We start from the raw sequence: 12119 nt of genomic DNA on the forward strand, positions 1-12119 counted from the left end.
TATTTAACATAATAAGCATCCCAAGATGCTTCACAAGAGCATTATAAAACACATGAGAGCTATTAGGGTAGATGGCCAAAAGTTTAGTTAAAGAGGTAGGCTTGAAGGAATGTCTTAAAAGGAGGAAAGAGTGTTAGAAAGGCTGGGGAGGAGGGTGTGTTTGGGGGGAGTTCCAGAGCTTAGGGCTTTTACAGCTGAGGTCATGGCCACCAATGGGGGTGTGATTAAAGTCAGGGATGCTCAAAAGGCCAGAAATAATTTCCTATCTGGGTCTGTGCAAAGGTACATTGCCTAGGAACAGTGAATTTTGAGTTTATCATCAATGATCCTAGCCAGTTTCCAATTTTTAAAAATGTATTTGTTTTGGGATGTAAACATTGCTGGCCAGGCCAGTATTCATTGCCCACCTCTAATTGCCCTTCCGAAGATGGTGGTGAACCATCTTCTTAAACCGCTGCAGTCCATATGGCGTAGATACGCCCACAGTGCTGTTAGGAGTTCTGAGATTGGGTCCTTCTGTCTTGGGCTATAGGTATGGGACTTGGTTCTTAGGCAGGCTATAGACATTCTCTGATATCTGCTTCACACTTGTTCATTAGTACTACTGCTAAACAGGCTACAGGATAGGCACAGAACTCTTGGGCATGATTCCAACCTCTCTCTCTCTCTCTCCATCCAAGAAAGCGAGAGTCTATCACAGGACTGACTGGTATCAGTTGTACATCATCTACACCACACATTTGCATATCCCATCTGTTAACATTATATACTTGTACGCCATCCTACTTTTTAACAATAACATGAAATTGCGGCAAGGATTTTCTGGTCTTGCCAGTGGCGGGTGTCATAACGGGCAATGCCAATTGACTTTTGGCTGCTCTCCAAATTTTCCCATCCCAATTGTGATGATGCCCGCTGCTGGCGGGACCAGAAAATCCAGCCCATTGTTATTAACTATTTACATGACATTTCTGTAATTCCATTTTTTTCAATTACTGATTCTCCTCACCCCTAACTCCCACTCTCCCCCTCCCCAAGTCACGGTTCAGGGGATTCAAGCCCCTTCAGTATTCTCAGCTCTTAGGGAAGATGGCTTGGAGACATAAGGGTTTTCTTCTGCATCTGGTAAGACATCAACATCTGCAGAACAGGATAACACTTTATCAGCATTGCTGTCAGCGTAGCTGGAAAGCTGAGTGTAAGTTGCAGAATGACTGAACAGCGACAACAGTGAAGGCTTTGGAACGGAACACTGGTCCAAAAGAGAAGACTTGGAGAGAATCGACCTTTGGACCGTCTGGGACTAGAAAAGAAGAACTGAGGACACCGTGAAGAACTTGTTGCTCCTTCGAAGGACTCCAGGAAGAAGCTTCAGAATTATTTCTAACTCTTGGGAAGGCTGTCACAGCTGTATCATCCACTGAAAAGGTATTGAAGATCTGAGATTTTAATGAATTTAGATGAAGAAGGAAAAAAAAATGACCAACTTCCTAAAAGACTGCCAGGAAAAAAAGAAGGGATGATTTCCCAGGAGGACCATCCACTTTCTGTAGGCAGTGGTAAGAGAGCCACTCTTCTCTCTGTGCGAGGTTGCTCCATTCCAGGTAATGGGAAGAACTGCTGAGGATATGGAGACAAGACAGCCTCGTCTTCTGTAATGAAAGGAATTTCCTGTAAACAATTAACTCACGGACAAGAATCTGTACAGAATTCTGCAGCTTCAGAAGTGCTAAAGATTCTGGTGCAGCTTCTGCGCTGACCTCCAGCTCTGGAGGGAAGAAGAGTTTCAGCTGGGACTGAGGTATGAGTGCCAATTGACTTTCACCCTGGGAAGGTATCAGCTCTTTAACAGTGTGATCTTCAATGGACTTGGACTCAGGTAAGGCATTCTCTGTGGAAGACTCTTCGTGAACAACAGGAGATAAAGTAGACAATGTTTCGGTGGATTCAGTGGAACTAAGATCTGGATGCTGCTCAGCCACTAAAAGCACAGCTGATTCTTCTAAAAAGACAACAGGGAAGGTGTACGGTGCATCCAATAATGGGGAATGCAAATTATTCTCTAGGACCTCAATCTCCAAGGGATCACTCAATACTGCAAGGAATTCTTCCTCATCAGTCTCTAGGAAGAGCCAATTCCAGCAAGTCTTCATTGGGATGGTTATTGTCTGCTGCAGTGCCTTCTGTATCTGTTCCCTCTGGCCTTACTTTGTGAAGAACTGAGAGACTCACAACTTCCTTTATTGTTCTAGGTCTAGTGGATGCTGTCTCTGTGAAAGAAAGGCACTTACACTGAGTGTATAATCTTCCTCAGTTTTTGAAAGCTGAATTTCTCCTGCTTCTAAGGAAAAGGTTGAAGACTGTTGAATGAGTGATAGTGAGCCATTCAAATAATGAGCATCATCTGATTTTTCCAAGATCCTTAGAAGTTTTTATTATTCATTCATGGGATGTGGGCATCGCAGACCAGGCCAGCATTTATTGCCCATCCCTAGTTGCCCTTGAAAAGGTGGTGGTGAGCTGCCTTCTTGAACCACTGCAGTCCATGTGGTGTAGATACACCCATAGTGCTGTTAGGGAGGGAGTTCCAGGATTTTGACCCAGCGACCATGAAGAAGTGGTGATATATTTCCAAGTCAAGATGAGTGGCTTGGCGGGGAACTTCCAGGTGGTGCTGTTCCCATCTATTTGCTGCCCTTGTCCTTCTAGATGGTAGTGGTCGTGGGTTTGGAAGGAGCCTTGGTGAATTCCTGCAGGGCATCTTATAGATGGTATTCACTGCTGCTACTGTGCATCAGTGATGGAGGGAGTGAATGTTTGTGGATAGGATGCCAATCAAGTGGGCTGCTTTGTCCTTGTCAAGTATGCCAAAGTCGCCATTCAATAAGAACATAGAGAGAATCAACATCTGTTGACCATTGCAACTAAGAGAAGCAATAATCCTGCCTTTGATTGGAAGGTCAATGCCACTTGGACCTTGTAATTTGATGTCTGATGGATAAGGAATCATCAGCTGAAGCCAGTTGAGGTCATCTGCTTATATGTTAACGAAGTTCCAGTATCAATTTTGCTTTGGACTAAAATAGGTATCAAAGGCTTTAATAATGGAATCAAAATCTACAGTGGACTCTTGCACACCCTGACTTAAGAGAACATTGTCTGCTACTGGACCTACTGCATAAAGAAAGGAACAAACTTGAAGTTTTGGCACTTTTTCGTGAAGACCTGATGTTGCTTGGAACCAGAGAAAATGGTGTTTTCACAACTCCCACTGCTGTCCTATAAGCAGGTCCTTGAGTCAAACAGATGGGGCAAGGGCAGGGACACCTCATCAGGTATGGTCAACATTACCTCTCTCCAGTGTGCCTCCTTCTTCTGCTGAAATTTCTGAGCTGCTTTCAAAGGTTTCTTCACTCTGTGGTTCCTTCAATAACACCAATGTGTCTTTTAAATCAATGTCTCCACTGCTGCCACAATGTTCTGATATCAGTCCTTCTGTCTTGGACTCTTGGCGTTGGAACTTGGTTCTTAGATAGACTGTAGACATACTCTGGTATCTGCTTAACACTTGTTTATTAGTACTACATTTGAACGGTAGACATGAGGCTCTTAGGCATGATTCCAACCTCTCTCTCTCTCTCCCTCTCTCTCTCAAGTCTAACACATGACTGACTAGTGTCAGTGGTACATCATCATCTACGTTATATATTAGCATATCCCATCTGTTAACCCTTTATACTATATTAGGGAGGGAGTTCCAGGATTTTGACCCAGTGACAGCGAAGGAATGGCAATATAGTTCCAAATCAGGATGGTGTGTGGCTTAGAGGGGAGTTTTCAGATGGTGGTGTTCCCATGCACCTGCTGCCCTTGTCCTTCTAGGTGGTAGAGGATATGGGAAGGTGTTGGCGAAGGAGACTTGGTGAGTTCCAGCAGTACATCTTGTAGATGGTACATACTGCTGCCACTGTGCGTCGGTGGTGGAGGGAGTTAATGTTTGTGGACAAGTTGCCAATCAAGCGGACTGCTTTGACCTGGATGGTGTCAAGCTCCTTGAACATTGTTGGAGTTGCACCTGTCCAGGTAAACCAATGTGTCCAGGAGAAGACGCAAGACCCTCTACACTTACTGCCTCTACAAGGCATTGAAGAGTAACTCTGGACCACTACAGCCCGAGTGCTTTCACCATGCATATTTAGTATGGGCAGCTGCTAATAATTGGGAAAATGATTCCAGCTATTTATTTATTAAATCAGAACCTCTAAATTACAAAGGCTTATAACACGTTAAACAAGCTGCCTATTTTGGACACTCTTTGCCTTCTAATCTTTATTTCAGCAGATTTCCCTGCTTCAATAACTACAGGTTTTTGTTCCCTATCCATTTCTTGTATTCCGGCAGGTGCCTGCAAGTTTGTTTTCCTTCTGCCACTTTCTTTCCTTGCTGTGCACTAATAGGTTAGCACTACAGTCCCCGAAATTGCACAGATTGGCAAGGGTCATTTTATATCAGATTTGCTGCTGATTTGGTCAAAGAACAGGAATGCAGTGGTTAAAAACACAGCAGATGTTTTTATCAATTGTAAACACTTGCTGCTTATTCGGTCTGCTACTTCCGTACTTGTTTATCACTCACTGACTCTCTGTTCACATTAACGCTAATGCACACATTTATAATCGCACAGGGAATGTAATTGAAGAAAAGTTGTAACAATAGAAGAAGGAACCATATGTTCAAAACTCCAAGGTCTCTGCACTCCTCTAATTCTTGCACAGCCTCCTGGTTTCCATCGCTCCACCACTGGCGGCTGTGGCTTCAGCTGCTGAGGCCCTGAGCTCTGGAATCTCTCCTAGAGGACATAAGAGACCTTGGAGTGCATGTCCACAGGTCCCAGCAGGTGACAGGACAGGTGGATAAGGTGGTAAAGAAAGCATATGGAATGCTTTTCTTTATTGGCTGAGGTACAGAATATAAAAGCAGGGATGTAACACTGGAACTGTATAAAATGCTGCTTAGGCCGCAGCTGGAATTTTGTGTACAGTTCTGGTCGCCACATTACAGGAAGGACATAATTGCTCTGGAGAGAGTACAGAGGAGATTTACAAGAATGTTGCCAGGGCTTGAAAATTGCAGCTATGAGGAAAGATTGGATAGGCTAGGGTTGTTTTCCTTCGAACAGAGGAGGCTGAGGGGTGACTTAATTGAGGTGTACAAGATTATGAGGGGCCTAGACAGGGAAGACAGGAAAGCCCTGTTTCCCCTAGCAGAGAGTTCAATTACCTGGGGGCACAGATTTAAAGTGATTGGTAGAAGGATTAGAGGGGGCATGAAGAAAAACCTCTTCACCCAGAGGGTGGTGGGAGTCTGGAATTCACTGTCTGGTTTGGTGGTGGAGGCAGAAACCCTCAACTCATTTAAAAAGTACCTAGATCTGCATCTGAGGTGCTGTAACCTGCAAGGCTATGGACTGGGTGCTGGAAGGTGGAATTAGAATGGGCGGCTAGTTTTTATATTTTCTTTTTTGTCCAGCACAGACATGATGGGCTGAATCACCTCTTTCTGTGCCATAACCTTTCTATGGTTCTATAAGTTCTAAACTTTTCTATCTCTCTCTCTCCTCCTTTAATTCCTTAGAATCCATCACTTGGAGCAAGCTTTTTGGGTAGCTGTCCTAATATCACCTTATGTGGCTCTGTGTCAAATTTTGTTTGATAAAGAATCTCAAGACATTTTATTACTTCAAAAGGGACTATATAATTGCAAGTTGTTGTTGAAAGTTAAGATTAAGAAGAATGACAACAAGAATGTTGTAGCACAATGGTCAACACATGGAGTTCTGGGGTAGGGTAAACAAGGTCCTTAGAGTTGCTTAATAGCCACTTTAATGCAATTTAGACAAGAGCAAGACTGTAGGATTTTCACCACGATGAGCTTGGGATAGCCCTTTACACTTGTATTGACTCTAATCCCAGGGTTAACATACCTTCACATCTGTACTGACTCTGTAATCCTGGAGTTAATTTACCTTCACATCTGTACTGACTCTAATCCTGGAGTTAACGTACCTTCACATCTGTACTGACTTTGTAATCCTGGAGTTAGTGTACCTTCACATCTGTATTGACTCTGTAATCTTGGAGTTAACGTACCTTACATCTGTACTGACTCTGTAATCCTGGAGTTAACATGCCTTCACATCTGTACTGACTCTGTAATCCTGGAGTTAGTGTACCTTCACATCTGTACTGACTGTAATCCTGGATTTAACGTACCTTCACATCTGTACTGACTCTGTAATCCTGGGGTTAACGTACCTTGTGGTGATTGTTTCTGAATCAGATGCTGTGTCTACAGGAGCAACAGCATGAATATCTTCTTCTTTTCAAATCACCTTTAGGAATGCTCCTTTCATTCTGTGACCCATTTTCAACATCAAGCATATATGAACACAAAGGATTCAAAGTGAATTTCGATGATGTTGACACTGTCTACAATTTCCCAAATTTGAGTTGGTGTAGAAAATTTCTTTCTGAACAAACACAGACTATACCAGCACTGTTATGGCATTTAAATATCAATGGGCAAGTCACCCCCTCATGCATTGGAACTTCTTTGGGCCCAACAGATGGTACTGTCTTTCTTTTAACCAGATGGCCGTGCCTTCAGGGAATCAATCAATGCTGTGCACAGTCATTGCCTCAGTCAAATAATTGGCCAGGTTTTAAATAGAAGGTCCATCCCTGTTGGTGGCCACCGGCTCTCAGAGAAGCAGATGTCTTTCTATCTGAAGACCCCCTCCCTTTGAACGGTTTGGTACAGTTCTGATTTTTTTATTAATTCAAGTAATCCAAAGTCAAAAAAACTTTCATAAGTCTTTCATATTTATACCTCTCTATAAAACTCAGAGATAGACATCACTATCTATCCAGGGCCTCTCAGTTGTACTGAAGACTAGGCTTGTGTTCCATTGAATACAGGAAACTGAGGGGTGATTATGGTGCAAAATATATTGAGGGACGCCACTCCACATCAAGCACAGCTGACCAGCAGATTCTCCCTGTTTGGCCACATTATGTGCTCACCTTCCTTAAACATCAAGTCCTGGAGTGGGATTCAAACCCAAAGCTTCTGGTTTAGAGGCAGGGACACTACCCACTGAACCACAAGACCCCCATTGCAACAATTGTTACACTGCAAAAATAATTCATTGGCTGTGAAGTAATTAAAATTATCCATAGACTTTTAAAAAGCAAGCTTCATTTATCCACTATTAATTTGCCCCTTTAACTCTCCTACTCCTTCCGATCTTGGAATTGTCATGGACTGTAGTCAGATCCCAAATTTCTCAATGAAAACAAAAGGTTCAGGATTTGTGGGGTTAACTGCTGTCCCTGTGAAAACAGATCATTATCCTGCAGAGTAATTGGCAAGCCGTTAGCAACCACTGGCCTGGAAATGGGTGCTGAATATTACTTTCAACAGGATTATGCTAATTGAATCACAGTCATGAAAATCTGTCTGTGGAATTCCAGAAACATATTTCTGTTTTTGTGTGAGTTTAAAGTGGAATTGCTTTACTCTTCCCCTGAAGTCAGCCCATAGGATACAAGCATTCATCTGATGTTTCTCTCCACTATATTTTGAGAGAATTATGCCAGTTTTTTTTAAAGTTAATGACTCAACTTTAGGTATGTTATATTTTAAGTCTGTATCTATTTACTGTCAATGTTTTCCATTATAAATCCCCATGTCCATATTTATAACTTATTTCCATGTAAACATGTCACACTGTAATTACATGCTTTGACCAGTGGAGGTGCTGCAATGTAACCATTAGTAGGAGGTTGTTATTACAACATTACTAGTTTACATAAGATACAGGAAGTTATTATGATCTGGAATGCTGTATCTGGAAAGGCAGTGGAAGCAATTTTGGTTGTACCTTTCGAAAGGGCATATATATTGGGCAGCACTTTCATGATGGACTGAATGGCCTCCTTCTATTCTGTATTATTCTCTGATTCAATAAACAGTTTTTGTTATAGATATGGCCACAGAATTATATAATGGAATATGAAAATAAGGATGGAATGACTGACTTTAAAAGGAGGTTTAATTACAACTGTGAGCTCAGGTCCAATTTCTCCCTGGGTCTGGACCCCCACATCACCTGAAAAGGATACTTGGCCTTGATTCTCTGTGTACAATGCCACAGATAATTGACAATATTATATTGAACTGATTCATTTGATAATATACATATTCTACCAGTTGGCAGCCCTAGGTATTGTGCACAGTGAGTTGAGAATGGATATCCTCCAAGTGAAGTGGAGTTAGAGGGTTTGGAATAATATAGGCAGTGCATACAGACCTAAGATTTCTTTTTATTGATATATTTTGAATTGATTCATATGTTGTGTACAATAACCAGATGCCTAAGCAATCCAATCAGCTGGAAAATGAATGAGGGTTATAATCTCATATCAGCGCCAGTAGTCTGGTAACCCAATATATTTATCAGGAGGATGACACATTTCACTCACTGCTCCCACTGTTATCAACAACACACAACTGTTTCACCCGGTAGGTTACACAGGAGCAGAATTGTATTCAGCACCTTCGATAAGAGTGTGGGTCTCCTTGTTGGCCCACTAAAGAAGGGTGTGTTATGGTGTAGTATTAAAACCATGAGCGGTGAAAGGGCCCTGGTTTGTTCTGAATTTGCTGACCGCAGCTGGGGAAGGGTTTATAGAATTTCACAAGGAGGAAAGTTAGGCATACTGGGCCTGTCCCAATCCCTTTCAATTTTTTCCATTTGAGGTTACACAATTGATCTCAGTGGGGTCCAGGTTAGGGTTGAGAGAGACCTCTGAATCTTTGTTCTTATTCGGAGAAAGAAAAGAAGCAGCAGTTAATGATTTCAGAGTGTCTCAAAGCAATTTAGAATCAATTACGACTAAAGAAGTGTAGTTACTGTTGAGGGATAAAATATTGTCCAGGACACCAGGGAGAACCATTGCTCTTCTTTGAATAGTATCAACGGATCTTTTACAAACATCTGTAAGAACAGATTTAACATCTCATGTGAAAGACAGCACCTCCAAAAGTTCAGTGCTCCCTCAGAATTGTACTGAATTGCCAGTCTAAATTTTCACTCAAGGCTGCAGACTAGGAATTGAATGCACAACCTTCTGACTTAGAGGGTTACCCACTGAACCACAGCTGACAGTTCTGCTTCTTGTTGTTTTCTAGTGACTCCTGAATAAAATTGGAGATAGTGGGTGAAAACAGATTGAGACTCAGCCTTGATTCTCTTGATTGCAAAGCTTGCCAAAACCCAATATCTAAAGTTGTATCAAATCCCTTTCAGCCTTTTCCAAGCAACTGCATTGTAAAATAAAAACTGAAAATGCTGGAAAAACTCAGTAGGTCTGACAGCATCTGTGGAGAGAGAAACAAAGTTAACGTTTTGAGTATGTAGGACTCTTACTCAGAGTGTTAACTCTGTTTCTCTCTCCACAGGTGCTGTCAGACCTGTTGAGTTTTTCCAGCATCCACAGTATTTTGCTTTTATCATATTGCATTGTAAAGTAGTTTGTTTGAAAATTCCTTTATGGGATATGGGCATTGCTGGCTAGGCCAGCATTAATTGCCCATCCCTAATAGCCCTTCAGAAGTTGATGGTGAACCACTTTCTTGAACCGCTGCAGTCCATGTGCTGTAGGTACACCCACAGTGCTGTTAGGGAGGGAGTTTCAGGATTTTGACCCAGTGACAGAGAAGCAGTTCAGATTTACTCTTCACAAAAACAGAATTACCTGGAAAAACTCAGCAGGTCTGGCAGCATCGGCAGAGAAGAAAAGAGTTGACGTTTCGAGTCCTCATGACCCTTCGACAGAACTCAGTTCTGTCGAAGGGTCATGAGGACTCGAAACGTCAACTCTTTTCTTCTCTGCCGATGCTGCCAGACCTGCTGAGTTTTTCCAGGTAATTCTGTTTTTGTTTTGGATTTCCAGCATCCGCAGTTTTTTTGTTTTTATCTCAGATTTACTCTTTGCCAGCAGGCCCCTAATTGGGATCTCTCTGATGAATAACCATAAATTACTGAAGGATGTGGTGGTTTTGTGGTGAGGACTAGTTGAGGAAAAGTCCAAATGAAATTTAATCTGCAATGCAAATGGATCAATTACTGTCCTGCATTGACCAGGTTGTTGGCTTGAATAGTGGAAATGTCATTATGCATCAAGCTCATGCAAGCCTAGTGTCCCATCGTAGAAAGTTATATGATGCTGCTCCTTGTCATAGTATACAAATACAGTGAAACAAATAGAAGGGATGGTAGGTGTGGCTGGAGGTGATCAACTCTGTGAAGCTTGTTATAAGTTGAATTTGTTGGAGATTCTTGTGAAAGTTGTCATGCAAAGAGAATTGACCCACAAAATGTCAAATAACACCATTCATTTCAGCCAACTCAGTATGAAACACTCACAAGATTACAAATCAAAAGAAGGCCATCCAAAAGTTCAGAACCTGCTACCTACCATAACAGTTTCTTTCATGCTGGCCAGTTTCACTCTGAGACCAAAATCTTCACTGGGAGAGGTGTGGAGAGTCTGGCTTTTGTTTAAGTAGAAGATTAAGGGGTGATTTGATCAAGTTTTCAAGATATTAAGTGAAACAGATATGGTAGATTGGGAGAAACTATTTCAGTTAGTTGGCGACTAGGATTAGGAGGCACAGTCAAAAATTGGAGCCAGACCTTTCAGGAGGTAAGTTAGGAAATTCTTTATGCAAATGGCGTTAGATGTTTGGAACTCTTCTAAAAAAGGGTAATTGATACTAGATTAATTGTTAACTTTAAAACTGAGATTGATAGATTTTTATTAGCAAAAGATATTAAAAGATATGGGGGAAAGGTAGGTATATGGAGTAAGGTTGCAAATCAGCCATGATCTCACTGAATGGTGGAACAAGCTCAACCGCCTAAATGACCTAGCCCAGTTCCTATGTTCCCAAGTATATTGCCATCTTTGATCAATAAGATGTTTTGATGTTGAGTTCTGAATCCTATTTTACAATCAATGTCGGACCACTAGAAAGTGAATGGAATATATAAACAGAAAATGTTAGAAATAATCTTTCAGGTCTGAGTCTGTCTGACCTGCTGAGTATTTCCATCATTTTCTGTTTATCCCTCAGATTTCTAGCATCTGCAGTACCGTCCCTTTTGTATTAGAAGTGAAAATAATAATTCATTCTAACCTTAGTAAGATGTAAACCGAGAGATTACTGCTTGCGATATTAGTGAATTGTATTTTTCAGTACAGAAGGGAGAATTTATTTGCTCCATTCTGTGTTTGCTGGCTCTTCTGTTGAGCAATAAATCTAATGCAACTACCCTTAGAACATTGGTATGAAATTCCTCTACTTATGCTAACTTAAGAACCTGTTTATTTTAAACGAGTTGCCAATGAAAGATTGGACAGAGCAATGTCCTACCAATGTGTTAAAGTTTCTTTGCCAACATTGTCATTGATTTGTAGACTATTATTGTTACAGAACTACTTTGTAGGAGATAAAAACAAAAAAAAACTGCGGGTGCTGGAAATCCAAAACAAAAAATAAAAAATATAGGGAAAAACTCAGCAGGTCTAGTAGCATCGGCGGAGAAGAGTACAGTTGACGTTTCGAGTCCTCATGACCCTTCAACAGAACGAAGTAAAAATAGGAGAGGGGTGAAATATAAGCTGGTTTGGAGAAATTTGTCGGGCTGTGGGGAAAGGGTCGGGGTAGTTAGACGAATTGGATGGCTCTTTCAAAAAGCCGGCCTTCCGTGCTGTAGATTCTATAAACTAGCTCTATATATGAATACACACACACACGCACACACACCGGGCTATTGTTGTACATCAGCTATTGGACAATGTTCAAGAGTTTAAGACGCAGCAACATAGGATATGTAACTTGATATGGGACTGGCAACGTTTATCAGCTCAGGGGTAGAGCTGCCGTTGAGTTCTCTATTAAACTAGGATAGTTCTTTATCCGGAGCTGCTCTGTGTTCCCCGCCTGGCTGTCATGTTCTGAACACCGCGCTGCAGACTGCGGTTGAGTGACGC

Source organism: Carcharodon carcharias, chromosome 32 (genome assembly GCF_017639515.1).
Source record: "Carcharodon carcharias isolate sCarCar2 chromosome 32, sCarCar2.pri, whole genome shotgun sequence".
Lineage (NCBI taxonomy): Eukaryota > Metazoa > Chordata > Chondrichthyes > Lamniformes > Lamnidae > Carcharodon > Carcharodon carcharias.